This window comes from Macrotis lagotis, chromosome 3, assembly GCF_037893015.1.
Source record: "Macrotis lagotis isolate mMagLag1 chromosome 3, bilby.v1.9.chrom.fasta, whole genome shotgun sequence".
NCBI classification, from domain to species: Eukaryota; Metazoa; Chordata; class Mammalia; order Peramelemorphia; family Peramelidae; genus Macrotis; species Macrotis lagotis.
This window is the reverse complement of record NC_133660.1, coordinates 147,678,387-147,702,227: the sequence shown is the minus strand read 5'-3', so window position 1 is coordinate 147,702,227 and position 23,841 is coordinate 147,678,387. Positions and strand designations below refer to the sequence as shown.

Here is a 23,841-nt window from a genome sequence, read left to right as displayed (position 1 = left end):
GAGTGTAAACAAACACACACACACACACACACACACACACACACACACACACACACACACACATATATATATATATATATATATATATATATACTTAGATATAACATGTGGGTTTATACAAAATATGTATAAGTATACATATATAGTTAAGTATATACATATATGGAAATAAGTACATGCTTGTAAATTTATCTGTAAACCAATTCTATTTATCTTTTTATCAATTTTTTTCTCTGAATTCAGATAATGTCTTCTTTCATATATCCATTGGAATTAATTTGGATATTTATATTAGTCACTCAAAGCTGTTAGTCTGCAACATTCTCTTGGTTTTGTATATTATGCACTTTATTATTTCATGCAAGTCTATCAATATTACCTAAAGATCATTAATAAATTAAAAATCAATTTATCAAAGCTCATTAAATACCTTTTTTGAATAATTTGGGGATGGGATTCATGTTTAGTGATTTCATCAGTTTAGAAAAATGATAGATAAGTTTTCTTTATTATTATGGTTGTAACTTACTTATGACTTTAGACTTTCCTATAGAAAATGGTTCCAAGATAAACTCTATATTCACTATGCTAAATGAAGGGGGAAAAATTGAAAATATAGTGTCCATGGTTAGGCTATGCTAATATAAGAAAATTTCAAGACTGCTTAAATTAATTTGTAAAAGTAGTGTTATGTTAATCAGATTACCAAAAGGATACTTTACATAACTAGACAAAACAATGAAAAAAATGTATGCATTAAGACAAATTCTGACCATGAAGGAAAACAAGGTGGGGAGGGGTGGGGTTAGCAATGAAAAAGGAATGCCACTTCTGGGTTTTAAACTATTTAACAAAATTATCATCAAAACTATTTAGTTCTTGCCAAAAATATAAATAATTAAATCAGTAGAATACACTAATCAGAGAAGAATCAAACTGAATCAAGGGAAATAACCAAATATTTTTTAAGCATTTATCAGCATTATAAGTACTTATGAGACTATGCTAAGAGTCAGAAAAATAAAATCTAACTGAACTGAATAACCCAGTATTCAATAACTCTCAAGGATAAATTATCCATGAAAGAACTTCCTATTTTGTGGAATTCCTGGGTAAGTAAGTAAGCATTCATGTAAAAAATGAAGTTTGGACAACAATTTTGCATTATATATCACAATAAACTCCAAATGATTATGAACTAAAAACTAAAAGTTTTAGAAATACCAAAAATCATATTTTTAAAATGTGAAGAGAATTAGATGAGTTACCTTTTACAGATGTAGTGAGGTATTGTGATCTCAACTAAACAAAGAGTAACTTATTAGAAAGAATAAAAGAAAATTTAAATAATGTAAAAATGAAAAAAAATTTAGTTTGAGCAATCTTAATATAAATCTTAATATAAATATATATATAATATAAATATTAATATAAAATCCAATGTTATTCTATATAATATCCAAGAGAGGTAGATAAGAGATATTTTACATAAACATACACACACACATACACATAAGTGTGTGTACATATATACTATATATGATGAACTTGTAATAAAGAATAAGAATAAACAGTTTTCAAAAGAATTACAAAATATTAGTAATCATATGAAAGAATATTCTTCATCACTATTAAGAGAACAAAATACAAAGTAAAACTACCCTGAGGATTTCCCTTATACCTAATCAGTAGTCAAAAATGCCAAAACATAAAATGCTGAGTTTTTGAGAGGCTGTCAAAAGACAGGCATATTGCTGTAAAGTGTTAGGAATGCCATAAATTGGTCTAGTCATTATGGGAAAAGATTACTTAAATACCTATTTTTTTTTACCCTCAGATTTAAATGCTAAGAATATATCTAAATGTACCAAAATATTTGTAGTCATACTTCTTATATTACCAAGAATTGGAAAAAATTCATTGATTAGGAAATGTCTAAATAAATTGCAGTGTATGAATTGATTATGATAGTACATTAAGAAATGGCTATTATGATAAATACAGAGATACATGCAAAGACTTATGACATAAAGCAGAAATAAGATAGTATACATGACTACTACAATGTATGTGGAAAGGGGAAAAGTGAGACAAAATTCTGTCAAATTATAATGTTCAATCTTTACCCCAATAAAGTGATGTGATAAGGTACTTTCATTTTTTTTTATTTTTTTGCAAGTGTATTAAACTAAATTTGAACGACTACAGATGATGTTAGATTTTCCTTATATGTTAAAGCTTTGCTGAAATAGTTTCTTTCCCCTATTTCTTTTTATGTTATTATGAAATAGCTTTCTTGTATTGGAGAATGGCTTTAGTAGGAAAATATAAGAATCTAAAAGCAAAACATGTTTTTCTTTAAGAAGACAGCTATGATGTTCACCTTAAGTCTTCTGTTACCCAACGTAAACATTTTGCTGGTCCTAAAACCATTTCACCTATAATTTTAAATTATTTTTAAGTCAGCATTACTGAGTCCCAGAAAGGACTTAAATCCAGAGGGACTTGAAAAATATCTAGTCCAGTTCTTTCTAGTCACAAAGAGGTTCATTATTAGGTTGGCTACATGGTAATTTTATTTCAACTACTGTAGTCAAGGAAGTAATGAATCTACCTAATGACAAACAACAGTTTTCTCTCTTATTCAACAGAATATTTTAAGATTCTTCATCAAATATTTTACTAAAAAGGATATACTTTTATATTATAATTATAGGATCACTCTATATTAATAGTTGAAGATGGCCGGAGCTAAGGATAGGGACCTTAATTTCAATGAAACAGAGAATTGGTGGAGGAGGAAACTCCCTCTACCAGTTCAGGTCAGCACCTTCCCTTTAATTTATAGTTATAGAGACTATACAGAATTGTCATAGATGGCAATGGTGTTAAATTCAAATAGAAATAGATTCCTTCTGGCCACATATTGACTTAGAAAAACAAAAATTGACATACTCTATGTTGAATTGTATTTTTATTTCTTTTGGTAAGCATTTCTCAATTACATTTTAATGTTTCAAGTTGCCCTCGAGAGTTTTATGGCAATGAGCTTGACACTTCTAAAACACTGAAGGGTTATGTAATTTGTTCAGAATCACAGCAGTAGAATATATCAAAGGCTGACTTGCACCCAGGTCTCCCAGGCTCTTAGAATAAAGGACCATAGCTGTCTCTATAATAGTCTAATATCTATATTAAAAAAAGAAAATATTGGTTTACTATGACTTCAGATAACCTAATTAATTATATATTATATATGAATTAATCAGTTAATTATATTTTAAAAACTACTTTAGGTGAAATAATATCTTGTGTTTAGTTATTTCATATTGCTATCATTTACATAACATTAGAGCAATGTGCTAAATGAGTGACTGGGCAATCACTATACTAGCAATCGCAGTATTAGGATATTTAATAATAAAATACATTGATGATACCATTACACAATATTGTCTACCAGGTAATTATGATGTGGGGTATAAGGTGTAAAGGTAACTTAACTCTCATTTTTCCCTAACTTCTTCCTAATTAGTTTTCCTTTTGAATTCCTGGATATCTTATCTTCTGTGATTTTACCCCTATGTCATATCAGTTTTTCTTCATGTTAAAGATGAACACCAATCACTCCTTTATCTATCTATCTATCTATCTATCTATCTATCTATCTATCTATCTATACACATACAAATATAAAGTTAAACAATGGATGGCAGATAATATTTGATTAATTACTAAATAAGTACCATAGACAGTTACAGTAAAGAACTGCAGTTTTCTCATGCTTTTCTCATAATCTACGATATTTTAAATATTTTGAGTAACATTTTCCTAGGTTTTTAAAAAATTCAAACACCTCTAACATTGCACAGGATATTAAAAATAAATGTTAAATTCCTCCAAGTTATAGGTCACAAAAGCACTGGACAAAGAGACAAGTTTCATTTGTATGCCTCAGTTACTTATGAAAATACTAAACTTGAGCCAATATTGAACTCAGATAAACCAGAGTAACACAGAAGAGAATCATGCTTATGAGAAATCTGTTTGCCATTTATATCTATCATTCTCACACATATTAAAAAATATCTGCAAGGATCACTATTCATGGCATTCTATTCTGCCTATTTAAATGCAAATCACATCTAATAAATGTATTCGTCGAACTAATCTTACCTTTGGAAAACTGAGTATAATAAACAATGAAAGTAGAAGCAGCACCTTCTCAGACTCTATTTGGCAGCCAGGTATGGGACTCAAGGACATGATTTGATACCACACAGTCACCTCTAAAGAATTCACTTCAGCAAACTCCAAGAAGATATAATTGTTTCAGTTTTTACCTTTGTCATATTGGAATATCCATAAAAATCAATCTGGCAGCTCAACAGAATGAAAACTTTCAAGAAATTGTTTTTTCAAGCACTCTCGCTGAAATAATGACAGACACAAAAATTATATAGAAACATGTACATTGTAATCAGAAACATTGCAATTGGAGGCTACATTTTCAGCAAATTATCTTCCATGAAGAAAGGTTAAAATTATCCTCAGACAGGATGAATATATCATTGTTCCCAAAAGATGAAATAAAATGTATTGTGTTTTGTGTGTGTATGTATGTGTACTTCATGCTTTAACTTCGCTTTTAAAAAAAGTAAACAGTTTCATACAAAATGGAATACTTAGGAAATGGAGCAGATACTGCATTTTGAGAGTCGATTTTCCATGGATAGAGAAATAAGTGTAGGAGATAAAAATTATTTCCTTTTTGCTCCATTTATATCTAGTCTGTTGTAAGAATAATCAGCAATTCCCAACTACACCATATACAAAAATCCTAAGATATAGGTGACAGCAAGAGGATAACAAACGTTATTACTTTAATGAATTAATCTTATTCTTTTTTTATGTTTTTATTTGTAAAAATATGACCACTAAGTAGAAAGTATGTTATCTAAAAATAAGGAAAATCTTTAGGGACTAAATAAATAGATGAAAAAAATTCTACTGATGGAATCATTAACTGAAGAGAGGGGACAGACATGGGTTTGATGATAGGTTTAAAAAAGGATTAGGATATGATCAAATGAAAACTAAAAATTTAGCCATCAGGTCAAAATTATGCACACAGAACTATACAATTTTCTGGAAATACTCTTTCCCTGATGAATACTTGTATCTTCTCTCTTTAAATTTAAAGCACTCTCACTTCAATGAAAATCTTTGTTTTCCTTGGGTAAAAGAGCTTTCTTTCAATAAGTGATGATAAAACATCTTTGGTTCTGGATATATTTCTTTCTTCTTTTTTTTTTTTAACTTTTTGCAAGGCTATGGGATTAAGTAGCTTGCCCAAGGCCACACAGCTAGGTAATTATTAAGTGTCTGAGGCCAGATTTGAACTCAAGGTACTCCTGACTCCAGGGCCGGTGCTCCATCCACTGCACCACCTAACCACCCCACTGGATGTATTTCTTACAATTTCTGCAGTGCCTTTTGAGGCTGGGTCCATGTGGAACAGAAAATGAAATATGTCCTTTGAGCACAAATGGAAATATAGAGATGAGATAGAGAGACTATATAGACACATCTGTTTCTATCTTCCTCTTTAACTTTATCTTTTCCTGCTTGATTTTTCCTCCTAAAATAGATTATTCACCCAAAATAGCTCATGTTTAGCAGTTTAATTCAATTAAATTGTTTCATTTGGATGATAATTTGAGATAGAGATTCTTTTTTCTTGGGAATGCTTATGATTTAGTGTACAAATGCTGCCTCATTGTCTCTTTTGACAGTGGCTATGTCATACCATTCCCATCATGGCACCCGAAGTAGGTTCCTTCAGTCAATAGCAATGACACTGTGGTACATCTTCTACATTAACAAGCATGGCCAGGATCATCAAGAAGGGTGAAGTAGAAATAGTGGCAGGAGGAGGAAGAAATAATTGCAACAGTAACAACTCTGCTCTTTCCTCTCTTCCAATACATACAAACACAGATACAGACATACAAAATGCTATACACAGTCACAGATACGAAATAAGGTTACTACTTATATTCTTCCTCTGCTTCTCTCAGGTAACCAAGGAAGGATTGCTGTAATGTATGAAATGTTTATACACCCCAACACTGGCTGGTCATTTCTTTTTTTCTATTAGATTGGATAACTATTTAAGAGACATAAATAAGTGGGGTTCACTGAATACAATGTTAAGGAAGAGTGAGAGTTGCTTAAAAACATTACAAATATTCAAATGATTTGAAATAGTAATTCTAAAGTAATCTTTTCTTCAATAATAACTGAAATTCACAATAAAATTCTTTTTTTAGGTTTTTTTTTTTGAAAGGCAAATGGGGTTAAGTGGCTTGTCCAAGGCCACACAGCTAGGTAATTATTAAGTGTCTGAGACCAGATTTGAACCCAGGTACTCCTGACTCCAGGGACAGTGCTTTATCTACTGCACCACCTAGCTGCCCCTTAAAACTCTTTTTTTTAAAAAAAAGTATGTGCTACTTTTGAAAAGAACATTGAGCAAAAGAAACCAAACTATATAGAACCCCACTTAGTTTCTATAGCAAGTTGGGTAATAGGAACTATCTCTGAATACAGGGGGAGGCACAATTTTATGCATTAAAAACAATTAACCTGAGATGAACCAGAATACATGATGAAGGAGTCTTATTTCTAATTGGAGAAAAGACTTTTGGCTTTCTGATTCAGGAGGGGAAGAGTGAACAGATACAGTTTCTTGAAATCAGAAAAAGAGGTGTCATACCCAAGTTTCTTCATTCAGTCCATGTAACTAGATTAACTTGATTAATACATACAGGATCAATTTTCAAATTAAATATATGGGTTGCTTGAGATGTATAGTTATAAGAAAACTCCTTGTAGCAATCTTGAGGTCTGACTGGGTTTCTGACCAGTATTACCTAGTTCTTTAAGGGTGACATCTCTAAGCAACAGGAAAAGAGGTTCCAGCTAACTAATCATGCAGGCCTGGCTTCATGCAATGAGATTATTTTCCCAATTCCCACAATTGAATAAAGTTATTTCTTTGTTTTTTTTTTTTTCCTTTCAGAAGACATAAATTGGACTGGACACATAATTGAATAGGAAGTGACTGAGCTAGATCCAAAATTGAGTCACAAGATGAAGTAAGTTTGGTTCACTCAGTACCCATAATTCTTTCCATTTATCTAGAGGATGATTGAAAATGTTAACTTTGAACTTACATCTATTAAGGTCTCTCATGTTATACTAACTTTTAGTAAAAGAAAATAACTTGACATAACCTAATAAAAAATTTCTGGTTTGCTATATTAGTCATTATTAAACTGCCTCCATAAAGTAAAATAATATTAATAAGAAAAGAAAATTAGCATAGAAGAGTTTTGTATTTTCTACATCTTTTTATACCCTTCTGGTTTCATCAATGAAAGTCTTCACATGTGCATTAAGCATATTCTCAAGTTAGAGGAAGGGAAAATCCTCTAAAATTATCTTTTGTGTCTTTGAAGACATAACTAAAATTTCTTGTGGAAAATGTTTGATTCTTTTGTTGTATTGGTTTAAATGGAAGAAATAGCAAATCCACTATAAGATTGAATAAAACAGAACACATCTCAACTAACTGAAAAACTTGTATGTAAACATTTTGGGTGTGTGGCTATATGCATTGGTATGAATTTACTATCTAATTCAAAGATAAATGTTAAAAACAGTCTGTTTTGACACTGTGAAGAAGAGATATATTATGGAAAGCCCAAAAATAATTTAAAAAATATCATTTCTTGGCTTGCATACACAACTGCTTTTGAGATGTTTCAAGAGAACTGATAGAAAAAGTACGTTTTTTTTTGCTACATAGCAAAATTATTATTATCCCATTAAGCCTGTACTTTTGCTTAATATATTTAAGTGCTTTGTAATTATTTTTATTCTGGCAATTAATAAAAATAATAGGGAAATTTAGCATGGATTATCAAATGTTGCATATTAATGACTAGGCAAAGTCATGATGAAAATAACCAGTATACTATATTAGTAAATAAACTCTGAGTATTAATGTAGATGGTGTGATTTAACAAGTGGATATTCTTTCCCTCCAAAGAGTTATCAATTAAGAATTAGCCTGAAATCACATCGATATAACTTATATGCAACTGACATTTTCTGATGCAGTCAATGTAATCTGAAACAAGTACTAGAAGGTCTTTACATGCTGGAAAGGCTTTGTTTATATAAGGTGATGGACTAAATCTGACATCTGAGGACCAATATAAGTTAATTCCAAGGGACTCATCATCTGGTTTTCCAGGAGTGGGTACATTTTTAGCTTTAGGAACTCAATTCCTAAATAAGGAATAGCAGCCTTAAAGAATCCCTTTGCTAGTTTGAAATATCACAATTGTTAAAAATCATTTCACATGTAAGGATGTCCAACAGAAATTACTGACTTTGTACAGTCTGAACATTTTACTCCTCAGCTCTTCTTGAAATCTAGAAACAAAATGATAAATTTTCCATTCAATGTTGTGAGAAATCTGAAAGACTTTGTCATTACTTAATTAACAATAGTGTCACCTTTAAAGTGAAAAAGCAAATTTGGAATCAAGCCCAGAATGAAACATACAGTCTGACCATTAGAAAGATGTCACCCATAGATAGTAAAACTCCACTGGTAGGAGACATCAACCTCCCTCTCTTCAGAATTAGATAAATCTAACCATATTATAAGTAAGAAGGAAGTTAAGGAGTTTAATAGAATGTTACAAAACTTAGACCTAATAGACCTTAGGAGAAAATTAAACAGGGATAGAAATAAATATACCATTTTTCTACAGTACATGGCACCTACACAAAAATTGACCATGGACTAGGGCATAAAAACTTCATAATTAATTGCAAAAAAGCAGAAATAATGAATGCATCATTTTCAGTGCAATAAAAATCACTCACAATAAGGGGCCATGGAGAGATAGACCTAAAACTAATTTGAAACTAAATAATTTAATTTTAAAGAGGTGTGGATCAAACATCAAATCATAGAAAGAATTGATGATTTCATTTGAGACAAAGACAATAATGAGACATTATACCAAAACTTATGGGATACAACCAAAGCAATTACTAGGGGATACAGTCTATCTCAAATGCTTACATGAATAAAATAGAGAAAGAAAAAATCAATGAACTGACTATGCAACTAAAACATTAGAGGAAAGAACAAATTTAACCCCTCAATTAAATATCAAATTAAAAATTCTAAAAATTAAAAGAGAAATTAATAAAATTGAAACCAAGAAAATTATTGAACTAATAAATAAAACCAAGAGTTGGGTTTTTTCAAAAAACAATAAAATAGATAAACCTTTGGTTAATTTTATTAAATAAAAATAAAGAAGAAAACCAAATTACTAGTATCAAAAATGAAAAAAAGGTGAATTCACCACCAAAGAGGAGGAAATTAAAGTAATAATTCAGAACTATTTTTGCCCAATTGTATGCCAATAAATTTGATAATCTAAGTGAAATGAATGAATATATACAAAAATAAAATTTGCCCAGGTTAAATGAAGAGGAAATTAAATACCAAAATCACCCTATCTCAGAAAAAGAAATTCAACAAGCCATCAATGAACCACCTAAGAAAAACATCTACATCGCCAGATGGATTCATAAGTGAATTTTATCAAACATTTAAGGAACAATTGGAAATATAGGTAAAGATGGAACTCTGCCTAATTCCTTCTATGACATCAATATAGTGCTGATATGTAAACCAGGAAGAGTCAAAACAGAGAAAGAAAATCACAGACCAATTTCCCTAATGAATATACATGCTAAATATTAAATAAAATTTTAGCAAAGTGATTATAGCAAGTTAATTACAGCACTATAACTAAGCAGGATTTATTCCAGGAATGCAAGGTTGGTTCAATATTAGGAAAATTGTCACTATAATTGACTACATCAATAAAAAACCTAACAAAAATCATATAATTATCTCAATAGATGCTGAAAAAGCCTTTGACAAAACACAGCACCTATTCCTATGAAAACACTATAGAGTGTAGGAATAAATCAATTGTTCCTTAAAATGATAAGCAGTAGAAACCTTCAACAAGCATATGCAATAGGGATAAGGTAGAATCATTCCCAGTAAGATCAACACTACTATTGAATATTGTATTAGAAATGTAAGCTTCAGCAATAAGAGAAGGAAAAAAATGAAGGAATTAGAATCGGGAAGGAAGGAAAAATAACTTTCACTCTTTGCAGATGATAAGATGGCATATCTAGAGATCCCTAAAATATCATCTAAAAAATCTACTGGAAGCAATTAGCAACTTTAACAAAGATGCAAGATATAAAATTAAAAACTACATAAACTATCACCATTTCTATATTTATTACCAACAAGACACAGCAGGAAGAGGTAGAAAGAAAAATTCCATTTAAAGTAACTGTAGGCAACATAAAATACTCGGAGTCTACCTTCCAGAGCAATCCTAGAAACTATATGAAAACAATTATAAAGCACTTTCCACACTAAGAAAATCAGATCTAAATTACTGGGAAAATGGCAATTGCTCATGGGTAGGCTGAGCTAATATAATAAAAATGACAATTCTACCTAAATTAAATTACTTTTTCAATTGCATGCCTATAAAACTAGCAAAAATTACTTTATTAATCTGGAAAAGAATAGTAACTAAATTCCTTTGGAAGAATAAAAAATCAAGAATATCAAGGAAATCATTAAAAATGCAAAGAAAGGTAGCCTAACCACACCAGATCTGAAATAAAACTACAGTCATGAAAACTATTTGATCCTGGTTAAGAAAAAAACTGATGGATCAGTGGAATAGATTAGGCACAAAAGAAAGAGTAGTAAATGACCACAGTAATACGCTATTTGATGAACCCAAAGATTCCTGGTATAAGAACTCACTTTTTAAATAAAAACTGCTAGGAAGATATTATCTCAGAAATTGGATATAGACCATCATCTCATGCCCTGTCCCACGATAAGATCAAAATGGTAACAGTATTTAGACATAAAAGGTGATATCATAAGATAGGAGAACAAGAAATATTATTCCTGTCAGATATATGTAAAGTAAAGCAGTTTATGACCAAAGAGGGATTGAAAACATTATAAAATACAAAATGGATAATTTTGATTACATTAAATTGAAAAGTATTATAGCCAATATCTTCAAAATTAAAAGGAATGTCATAATTTGGAAACAATTTTTATAATTAATGTTATTATAAAGGACTCATTTCTAAAACATGTAGACATCTGTGTCAAATTTATAAAAATAAAATCAGCTGATAGTCAAAAGATATGCAAAGGCAATTCTCAGATGAAGAAATTATCCATAGTCATAAGAAAAGTGATCTAAATTATTATTGTTTAGGGAAATGCAAATTAAAACAACTCTGAGATATCACTCACATCTTTCACTTTGGATAATATTAAAAAAAGGAACATGATCAATGTTGAGGGAATATGGGAAAACTGACATATTTATGTATTGCTGGTGAAGTTGTGAACTGCTTCAGCTTTTCTGGAAAGTAATTTGGAATTACATCCAACAGGCACTAAAACTGTGCATACCCTTTGATCCAGCAATACCCCCTTCTAGATCTGTATCCCAAAGCTATCACAAAAGAAAATAGAAAACCCACATGTGCCAAAATATTTATAGCAGCTCTTTTCATAGTGGCAAAGAATTGGAAATTGAGGGGATGCCCATCAACTGGGGAATGGATGACCAAATTGTGGAATATGAATGTGACAGAACACTATTGTTCTATACAAAATAATGAGAGATAGTTCTTCAGAATAGCCTGGAAAGACTTGCATGAACTGATAATGAGTGAAGTAAGCAGACTTGGAAGAACACTCTATACATTTAACAGCAACATTGAATGGTCATCAACTGTGATGGACTTGTTTATTTAAGCAGTACAATAATCAAAGACAATTCTAAAACATTTGTGATGGAAAATACAATCCATGTGCAGAGAAGGAACTATATTTAAAAGATATCTTTTCAACATTTTTTTCTCTATAATGTTATTTTTTTCTGTTTTGATTTGATTCTTCTTTCACAACATGTTAATATGGATTTATGCTTAGCATAATTATAAAAGTAGAGGCTATATTAGGCTATGTTATAGATTGTATGGTATGTTCAAGCAAGGCTAATCTTCAATAAGTCTGTATGCCTACCAAAAGGAGTGAACAACAGGCTTATGATACTGAGATTGCCACTTACAGAGTAGATAATGCTCTCAATATTTCCTGGTCTCCAGTGAAATAAAGTTGTGTCCTTGTTCCCATGCATTTTAGCAGAATGTTTTCAGCCATGTCATCAAATGCCTTCAATGAGGAGGAACATGGACTCAAGGTCGGCTAGCACACTGATGACAAATTCTTCGACTTTGAAAAGGCTACCAGCCAAGACCAAAGTGAAGGGAGTGTTGGTGTATGATCTTCTGTTTGCATATGATTGTGCACTCAATGTAGCCTCTAAAGCTGTGATGCAACAAAGGATGAATTGATTCTATGTTATTTTCTAATTTGGTTCTAACAATTAACACCAAGAAAACACAGGTACTCCATCAGCCAGTACCACACCATCCATATGTGGAACAATTGATTACAGCAAATAGAGAAGTTTTGAGTACTTTGGGGGTTTTTTAGGTTTTTTGCATGGCAATGGGGTTAAGTGACTTGCCAAAGACTACACAGCTAGGTAATTATTAAGTGTCTGAGGCCAGATTTGAACTCAGGTACTACTGATTCCAGGGCCAGTACTCTATCCACTGCACTACCTAGTTGCCACTGGTTTTTTGTTTTTTTGTTTTTTAGAGTTTTGAGTACTGTGAACAAGTTCACTTACCTTGTTCCAGGGAGGTACACATTGACAATGAGGATGACACTTGCATAGCTCAGCATTTGGGAGACTCTGAAAAAAGAGTGGGAGAGAAGAGGTATTAGAATAATTATCAAACTAAAGGTCTACAGAGCTGTTGTGCTGACCTCATTGCTATATGGCTATGAAATCTGCATAATCCACCAGCTCCATGTCAGTAAACTGATTTGTTTCCATTTAAATTGTCTAAGGAAGATTCTGAAGTTCACCTGGCAAGATAAGATACCAGACACTGAGGTCCTTTCTAGATCTAAACTGCCAAGCATTTAAATGCTGCTACAGAGAGTGCAACTATGATGGGTTGGGCACATTGTTACAAATGTAAGCTTGTCCCCCAAAAACTATTTTATGGAGAACTCACCCAGGGCAAGTACTCACAAGAGGTTAGAAGAAACGATACCAGATACCCTGAACATCTCTCTTAAGAGCTTTAGAATGGATTGTGCATGATGGAAGGCACAGGCACAGGACCGCCTATGGTGTGCCTTCATCAGTGAGGGGGCTGTGCTCTATGAACAAAGCTGAATGGAAGTAGCTCAAAGTTAATGTGACATACATAAGTCTAGAGTAAGCACCCCAGGTGTTCAGATGGACTATTTGTGCCTGACCTGTGGTAGAGCATTCTGAGCTCATACTAGTCTGATCAGCCATGTCAAACACATGGCAATTTGTCTCAACCATAATGATATCATTTTGGTCCTCTTTGATGGAAAAGAACAAGAACCAACCACATGTATAGCCTGTATTAGATTGCTTTGGGGTGGGGTGGAGGCAAGGAAAAAAATGTAAAACTCAAAACCTTGCAAAAAAATTGGTTGCTGAAAACTACTGTTGCATGTAAGTAAATAAAATGTCAAGAAAAATACTTAAAATATTTTTTTAGGAGGGGCAGTAATTTGGTACATGAATAGAGCTCTGGGACTGAAGATGGGAAGATCATTGTTCAAATTCAGCCTCAGACATTTGCCAGTTGTGTGAACCTAGGAAAGTCACTCTACCCCTATTTACCTTAGTTCTGCTTCTGTAAAAGAGGAACAAAGTAGCACAGGAAATGATAACTAATCCAATATCTATGCTAATTTGATCAGATTGGAGGACTGAGAAAAAAAGCAATTTTAAAATTAAAAGAAAATATTTGAATATTTCCTTAAACTCAATTTTAATAAAGTACTCTATGATCCATACCTATAAGACAATGTGTATTGCAAACATTTAACTACTGGCTTTCTGGGAATAGAAAAATGTCATTTACATTATTAATATTTTCTGCAAAATTTAGTAAGTATAAACAATAAACAAACTTTTATTCAAAACCTGATATGTAGTGTTTGCCCATTTCCACAGTATAAATACTCACACTGAAAATTTAATAATTGTCTCATGTAAGTTTGTTTGAGCTAGCTCCAGTGCATCCTTCTGTATAAGGTCATTGGAGAGCTCAAGCTACTAATATAGAACGTTTATAATAGATAACATGTTAGAAAAATCTCAAGTAATAGTCTATTATCTCAACTCCAAAATATCTTTTCTCAAGATACTCAAATAGCTTTGTGATTTAATCAATGTGGATTTTCTCTCTAACTATATATATATATGTGTGTGTGTGTGTGTGTGTGTATGTGTGGGTGTGTGTATGTGTATGTGTGTGTGTGTATTCATCCCATATCACCCATTCCTTTCCACTGAATGAGAATCTTTTTCATTTCCCACCATAAATTCATCACAGTTGATTCATGAAATATAGCACTGGTTTATTTTGCTCTTTCTTCTCATTACAGGGACACCAGGATAGCACAGACTTTTAAAAGTGATTGTTCACTCTAGTCCATCATACACTTGAATTTTCATGTAGGAATGACTACATTGAATGCTTGGTTATTTATGTGTTAATTTAAGAAGTCCAAGAAGTTCTGTAATATTCCAGGCATATAACAAGTTCAATGCCATCCACAAGAACATATGGAAGACCTCCCAGTCAAGTAGCACTTCTCAATTTTAACTATGTGAAGAATTACTTGGATGGCAAAAATAAACACTATTGAGTAACATATTTTCCCCATCTTTTATGTTTATCTTATATTAATTATCAAAGAAGGAAATAAAGTTGACTCTATTCTTATATCTTTTAAGAAATCTTGTGCATGATGGCAATTTTTGGAATCCATTTTTGAGGTGATATTTTGCTTCACCAAATGAAATGAATTTTTAACAAAAATAATAAGTACAATAGGACCCATGTAGTATCTATATCTTTCAATTAATAATATGATTGTGAAAATGTAGAATGTTGTGGAATATTATTTACAAGTCTGTTTGTTCTCTAGCAATACCCTAATCAATGATGTCCCTCAAGAAGAGGACTATTATTCCAGGCATGGAGGAAGCCAGGAAGAAAAATGTTCAGAACTGTAAGACAGAGTGTTGTAATCATGGAATAACAATGAGGCCAGCATCATTAGATTGAAGAATATGTTGCAGGGAGTTAGATATAGGAAGACTGAAAAGGTAGAAGCAGGTTAGGTTGTAAAGGTCTTTGAATGCCAATCATAAAATTATGTATTTGATCCTGGAGGCATTAAGAAGTGATTGGTATATTTTAAACCTGGTGGTAATAGTTTCAGACCTGCACTTTAGAAAAATAACTTCCTGCAAAGATGTCCTCCAATGTATACTTGATTTTATCCAAATACTTCCCTCATCCAATCTTTCTTTTCCTTAAGAACATTCCTATTTCTTCTGCAAAAAAATCAGGAACCTTAGTTGGATATCATGGTAGACTGGAAAAAGTAATGGTGATTAATTTAAAAATTACCAATGTTTTTGATTATCCCCATTTATCATTATTCTATTTGCATCATTAAAAATGCTTGAAAAGGGTGGCTAGGTGGTGTGGTGGATGGGGCAGCTAGGTGGCACAGTGGATAGAGCATTAGCCCTGGAGTCAGGAGTACCTGAATTCAAATCCGACCTCAGACACTTAATAATTACCTAGCTGTGTGGCCTTGGGAAAGCCACTTAACTCTATTGCCATGTAAAAAATAATACTTGGAATGTGACAAGTCAGGGATCAGTGTATAAAAAGCTTGGATCTATACTCCAGGAGCAGAGCTAGAACAACAAAGATGAGTAAAATATAGCACTCAGTAAAGAAAACTACTTTGCAAATGAAGATGATAACAATGCCAAGTCAGCAGAAGAAATCAGTGAATAATCTGTCACAGGGAAGCCTCAAAAGATTCTATGAACTGGACTCAAATCAAAAAAATTAATGTAAGAGATTTAAAAAGAATTTAAAAATAAAAGAAGAGAGGAAAAAGAAAAATGGTAAAAAGAAGTGAGAGTCAATCAGGAAAATTATGAAAAATTGACCAGAGAATTCAACACCTTTAAAAAGGAAACACAAAAGATAATTGAAAAAAAAACTGTAAAAATTAGAATTGAACAAATAGAAATCAATAAATCTACAAGATTATAAAATTCCATCAAAAAATAAAAGGGTTGAAAAATATTGAAGAAAACATAAAGTACCTTTTAGGAAAAAGAAACAACTTGGAAAATAGATCCAGGAGAGGTAATCTACAAATCATCAAACTACTAGAAATCCTAGATAAAAAAAAAAAAAGATCTAGAAAATATCATACAGGAAATTATCAGGGAAAAATGTTCAAATCTGCTAGAACAATAAGACAATATAGCCATTGAAAGACTACAAAGAACCCCTACATAAAGAGACCCCCAGGATAAAAATGCCAAGGGCTGTTATAGCCAAATTCCAGATATCCCAAATAAAGGAGAAAATATTGCAAGCAGTAAAAATAAAACAATTGAAATACAAAGGAAACACAATCAGACTCACATAGTCTCACTGTTGAAGGACCAGAGGATCTGTAATACCATATATCAGATGGCAAAGTACCTGGGATTACAAGCAAGAATTTACTACCCAACAAATTCATCATATGCTATCAGGGAAACTTTGGATGCTCAACTAAGTAGAGCATTTCCAGAATTTCCTAACTTGAAGACCAGAACTGAACAGAGAATTCAATTGTCAAATACAACACTCAAGAAATGCATAAAAAGATAAATGAAAGGGTGAAGGAAAAACAAAACAAACCAAAACAAATGTTAGTCAAGACTATAAAATTGTATACAACCACAAAAGGGAAGATATTACACTTCTAACTCCTGATAATTTTGCTTCTCTTAGGATAATTAAAAGGTCAAATATAATTGAAGAGATTGAAATTAGAGGACATGGGTAGAGTTGAGTCTTGTCTCTCCAATAGGAATGCCCAAGATGATATCAATGTGTTTGAGACAAAAAGCCCTGATGAAAAGCAGGGGTGTTACCTAAAAATTCAAGTGTCTAAATATCCTTTGACATACTTTAATTCTGCTCTACTGACAAATATTAGCACTTTCTCTGATGAGGGCATCATAAAATAGAAGGTCCTGAGTCAGTGTCTCCCCTAACTCACAATCTTTTGTAAAGTTCTCAAGTGAGACCTTCAGAGCCTTCCAGTATTTAGACTTTTGGGATTCTTATGGTTAATTAATTCAGGGTTGGAATTAATCCTTAATTTATTTAACAAAGGGATAAGTACTCTCAGTAGGGGAGAGTAAAATGTAGGTTGGGGGGGGAGGTTCAAATAGTTCATAAAATGATTTGGTTTTAGATGATTCTTTGCCTACTTAAAAGGTGGTAAGGCAAAAAATGATTATAATTTGATGCAATTCAAGATTCATTGAGTCTATGAATTGGACTCAAATCAAAAAAGTCCATACAAGAGATTTAAAGACATTGAAAATTGTACTTCTAATGAGACAGAAGAGGAGAGTGTACTTAGTGACTCTGAGACAATTTTGCTTATCAAACAATGAAGCAATCAAGTAATCAATCTGTGATGGTACTTTGGCAACATTTTGAGCTTCTCAGACAATCAAATTATCAAGTCATGATTGATGATGCCTGATTAATAGCATTTGAGTGATAAATAAAACCAGATGAAAAGCCAAAATGATTTATACTTTTTAGAGGGAAAGAAGGGAGGGTGTGAACATTGAATAAATTCTATTCAATGAATTTGGCCAAGAGAGGCAATAATATACATTTCCACTTGGATTTAAAAATCTATCTGACTCCACAGGGAAAAGGAGCGGGGGTAGAAGGTATAAGTGAAAATAAACTGAAAGTTAAATTTTAAAAGAAAAGTTAAAGGGGAAAGGCAGTAAAATTTTGATGAGGAGGAATAAAGGAAAAGGAAAGAGAAAATCATAAATGGAAAAAATAGTATGAAGAGAAATACAGAATTAGTCATCTTAACTGTAAATGGGAATGGGATGAACTGTCCCATAAAATGGAAGTGGATAGCACAGTGGATTAAAAACCAAAATCCTACAAGAAACAACAAAATCCTACAAGAAACACATTTGAAGTAGAGAGATATTTGGAGTATAAAAGTAAAAGTATGGATCAAAATATATTATTCTTCAGTTAAATTAAAAAATCCGTGAAAGCGATCTAGATCTCAGATAAAGTAAAAGCAAAAATCGATCTCATTAAAAAAGTATAAGGAAGGAAACTACATCTTCTTAAAAGGCACAATTGGTAATGAAGCTATATCATTACTATGCATGTATGAACCTAGTGGCATAGCATCCAAATACCTAGAGAAACAAATCAGTGAATGAAAAGGAGTCATAGACAGCAAAACTTTAATAATGGGGGACCTCAATCTCTCTCTCTCAGAACTAGATTAAATCTAACCGAAAAAAAAAATCCCAAGAAGGAAGTTAAGGTGAATTAAATCTTAGATAACTTAGATATGATAGATTTCTGGAGAAAATTTAATCAGGATAGAAAAGAATATGCCTTTATCTCAATAGTACATGACAGCTATACCAAAATTGACTACATACTAGTGCATAAAATCCTTATAATCAAATGCAGAAAGACTGAAATAATAAATTCACACTTCTCAAACCATGATGTAATAAAATTGCATATAATAGTGGTTCATGGAAAGATAAATTAAAAACTAAATAACTTGATTTTAAATAATGGATGGATCAAACAATAAATAATAGACAATAAATAATAGACAATAATTATATGCAAAGATACTAATTAGACACCATACCAAAATTTATGGGAAGCAGCCATGACAGTTTTGAGGGGGAAACTATATCTTTCAATGTCTATATGAATAAAATAGAGAAAGAGAAGAGCAATGAATTAGGTATGCAACCAAAAAAACTAGAAAAAGAACAATTGAAGCACCCCAATTAAATAACAAATTAGAAATACTGAAAATCAAGGGAGAGATTAATAAAATTGAAAGCAAGAAAAGCATTGATCTCATAAATAAAACTAAGAGTTGGCTTTTATACAGATCCAACCTCTCTGGAGAACAATATGGAACTATGCCCAAAGAGTAATAAAACTGTTCTTAGCCTTTGACCCAGCAATTCCAATTATAAGTATATATTCAGAAGAAATTATAAAAAGAGGAAAAAGTTCAACATGTTCCAAAATATTCATAACAGCTCTTTTTGTATAGGCAAAGAACTGTAAATCAAGGGGATGCCATCAATTGGGGAAAAACTAAACAAGTTATTGTACATGAATACTATGGAATGCTATTGTTCTTTCCATAAATGGTGGGACTCTTGAGAACCATGGAATAACTTATGGAATCTGATGCTGAGTGAAGGGAGTAGAGCCAAGAGAACAATGGATTATCAACAAGAATATTATGAGATGAACAATCTTGATGGAAGCAGCTCCTCTCAGCAGTCCAGAGAGCTAAGACAAATGTATTAGACTGGCTATGGACTATGTTATCCCCATCCAGAAGAAGAAAAACAAAACACACACACACACACACACACACACACACACACACAAACACACAAACAACCCTTCAGAATTTGATTAACACTTTATAAAAATTATCTCTTATATATATATACATATATATACATATATATCTTTCCCTTTATCATAATTCCTCATCCAAAAATTACTAATCTGTAAATGTGCTTATCAAAATATGTATGTATAAAGCTAACCTGACTGTTCATCACTAATGGGAGGGGGGTAGAAAGGGAGGGTGGAAGGAAATTTTTAACTTAAAAATATACAGGTGTATTTGGATGAAAATAAATTTTAAAAAAAGAATAGATTTTATGGAAAAAAGAATAAAATAGACAAATCTGGTTAATCTGATTTTTAAAAAGAAGATAAATCACCTGTGTTGAAGAAATTAAAGAGATAATTCAGAGCTACTTTGCCAAACTGTATGCTAATAAACTGGATAAACTGAATGAAATGGATGAATATTTACAAAAATACAAACTGTCCAGATTAACAGAAGAGGAAATAAAATACTTAAATAACACCATTTCAGGAAAAAAAAATTGAAGAAACCATCAACAAACTCTCTTAGAAAAGTCTCCAGTCCAGATGGATTTACAAGTGAATTCTGTCAAACATTTAAAGAAAAATTAATTCCTATTATATATAAACTACTTTAAAAAATAGAAGGTATTCTGCCAAATTCCTTTTATGACACCCATATGGTGCTGATACCTAAACCAAAGAGAACCAAAACAGACTAAGAAAATTGTAGACCAATCTCCTTAATGAATATTGATGCAAAAAATCGTAAATAAAATTTTAGCAATGACACTACAGCAAATTATTACTAGGATTATATACCATGATTACATAGGAGTTGTACCAGCTATGTAGGCAGGGATGGTTCAATATTAGAAAGACACTCAATATAATTGATCATATCAATAGCAAAACCAACAGAAATTACATGATTATTTCAATAGATGCTGAATAAATCTTTAATAAAATACAACATCCTTCCTAGTAAAAAACACTAGAAAGTTTAGCAATAAATATAATTTTCCTTAAAATAATAAACACTATCTAAAAACCATCAGGAAATATTATATATAAAGGGGATAAATTGGGGGGGGGCATTCCCAATAAAATCAGAAATGAAACAAGGATGTCCATTATTATCATTACTATTCAATATAGTATTAGAAATGCTTTAGTGTTGGGGGCGGGGGGAAGAGGCTTGGCGGTCGCTTAGAGGGGGAAACATAATCACCTTATAAGGGAATGTTACAGAACTCGGCCCCTCATTGAGTAAGAGTTCATGGGAGGGAGGACAGAGGGGATAAAAGTGTCTGCTGAGAGGTGGGGGGAAGCGGGAATGTGATCACAGAAGAATAAAGACTCATTACCCACCTCAGGCGCTCTGTCTGGTTCTTCCCCCATCAAAGAGTGGGGGCCGGAGGTACCCCGAAGACTCATCACGCGTTGGACTGGTGAGTAAGAGGACGGACTAGCATAAAGAAGCCGGCGTTGTAAATAAAAACCCGGCAAGTGGTGCCGAAACCCGGGACCTGATTTTGCTAGGGAACGTCTGAATCCGCTGGTCGGATTCTCCAGACAGCCTCGGTCGTTTCTGACCGGGAGGAAGGAGAGGGCGTTTACTCTCAGATATTGCCTGAGGGACATATCCCTATTGTGTTGACTATGCTTTCTTTCTCTCCCCTTTCTCCTTCTGCTCTAATCACGCTCCTTGCCGTGCTGGCCTGTCTGATTGTGCCCTGCTGCCTCCTTCTCTTTTGCCGAACGGGAACTTTCCAGTTCTGCCACCTGTTAGGATTGCAGCCTCGGCTAGTAGACAGCATGGGGGGCCGGAATAGTATTCCCGCCTTTGAGCCGGAGGAAAAAGAGGCCGTTGCAGCGCAGCTTTATAAACTCTGCGCTAAGCATGGCCGTAAATTACCTATCAAGACGTGCCGTGCTTTTGTTGAGAATATCTGGAACATCTGCCCTTGGGTGCAACATAGTGGGATCCAACCAGATAAATGGAAGGTGGTAGGGCAGCAGATGGCCTCCTATAATGACACCTGCCCGGGAAAACTGACCCCCAAGGATTTTACAGTGTATAAGATAGTGGATGCAGCCCTGCATCCCCAGAAGGTGACTTTGGCACGAACAATCAGCACTCAGGTGGGTAGCTCGTTGGCGGGATCGGATTCAGAGGGCTCAGAGGAAGAGGGAAGGCCACCCCCTCCCCTGTATCCGTGGGAGGAACTTAGAAGAAACAATGGGGGAACAAGGGGCCCCCAGGGAGAAGAAAATGCCGCATGCCCCTCCTTACCGAGACAGAATGAAAAGGGGGAGGGCGATGAATGTGGCACACTTAGAGATTCAGGGCCGGAAGTTTCCGAGCGCGGGAAGGGAGGGGTGCAAACAGCCCTCAGGGGTGGCAGGAAGAGGAGCGTGAGTAGGTGGGACCGGGAGGCTGCTGACGAGGAGGGAGAAGTCCGCGCTGATTGGACAGCTGCCGCGCCCCAGGCTTGGCGGCCCAGCCAGGAAACAGAGGCAAAAAATCCCCCATGTTCCTTGTCCGCCCTTCAGAGATCCCCTCAAGGGCTCCGCCCATCCGGCCTACTTGCCACCAGTGCCTCCATAGCAATAGAGAAAGGGGAGGAGGTGGACTGGGATGACTGGGGCCTCTACCCGGTATTTACGGACCCCCTTACCGGAGCCCGAGACTACCGCCCTGTCCCTTTTAAGATGCTTAAGGAACTTAAGGAGGCCGTGACTAAATACGGCCCAAGCTCCCCTTATGTAAAAAGACTGATGCAAAACCTCTTTGCTACGCACCCTTGGACCCCTGCTGACTTTGACGAAATTGCAGCCGCGTGCCTAGATGCCTCCTTATATTTAGCTTTTAAGGCTCAGGCCCGCAGAGAGGCCTCTAAGCTGGCAAAATCCCGGGGTTATACTCCCCTGGATTTAGCCATTGACCTCCTGTGTGGAACTGGAGCCTATACTGACCCTGCTGTTCAGGCCCAGTATGGCCAGTTTGAGCTAGAGACTGTTAAAGAAACACATGTTGCAGCTTGGGATAAGATTGGAGCCATGAAAGGGGGGAGAGCCACACAGAAGTTGGTTGGGCTGAAGCAGAGAGCAGATCAGACACCCCTCTCATTTGTGAACGAGGTTAAAGAGACAGTGACTCGTATAATGGGAGACACCCCGGGATCTGATCTACTTATGAGACAATTGATTAAAGAGGGTCTTCGCCCCAAAGGGATCGCAGCCATTAGCAGCCTTCCCCCCGACGCTTCATTAGAAGGAATTGTTGACAAATTGCTGGACATGCCCAGCGAGGATTCAATTCAAGCCTTAGTGACTGCCATGGAGAACCGGGAGGATAGCCTCCTGACCGCCCTTCACGGTATGCAGGTGAGACCCACCTGTTTTGGGTGCGGAAAGCCAGGGCACCTCAAAGCACAGTGCAGGCAGCGGCCCCCCTCCACTTCAGTTCCGACCTGTTATTCCTGTGGAAAGCCAGGTCACATAGCCAGGTTCTGCCGATCCAAAGGGAAGTCGGGAAAAGGGAAAGGGAGGGGCCCGGCCGCGGGCCCCCCCCCCCCCCCCCCCCCCCCCCGTGCTCGAAGACAGCGGCCCCATTACTGTGACTATCCCCGTGAGGGTTGACTATAGAGAAGGGACACAGCAGAGAGAGATCGGGCCTTGGGAAACCTCGATGATTCCCATTGAGCTAAATATTTTCCCAGCGCTCATCACAGGGGCTGAGAGATGTGTGGACTTAGTCACCCATACCCAGGTCATTTTTGGTCCCGGAAGTCCCACATCCGTAAGGGTCACAAACCCCCACCCCTTTCCCACCTTGGTAAAACAGGGCCAAGAGGTAGGAAAGGCGCTGCCCTTGCGGACCCCTCCCGCTCATGTGAACTGGGTCCACCCGGTCAGCTCTGGGCGACCACTGTTAACCGTCACGGTGGAAAATCAGAAGCTCGAAGGGATAATTGACAC

The 23,841-nt window shown here is 34.4% G+C and overlaps 1 long non-coding RNA gene across 1 annotated transcript in view; it reads right to left on the bottom strand.

Annotated features, from left to right (window-relative positions):
* LOC141516278 (uncharacterized) overlaps nucleotides 1–23,841 on the bottom strand; it is an 89,335-nt gene that overhangs the window by 48,722 nt on the left and 16,772 nt on the right. Inside the window, exon 2 of the long non-coding RNA XR_012476656.1 lies at nucleotides 12,924–12,989. This is a non-coding gene — a long non-coding RNA (uncharacterized LOC141516278). The remainder of the gene's footprint in view (nucleotides 1–12,923; nucleotides 12,990–23,841) is intronic.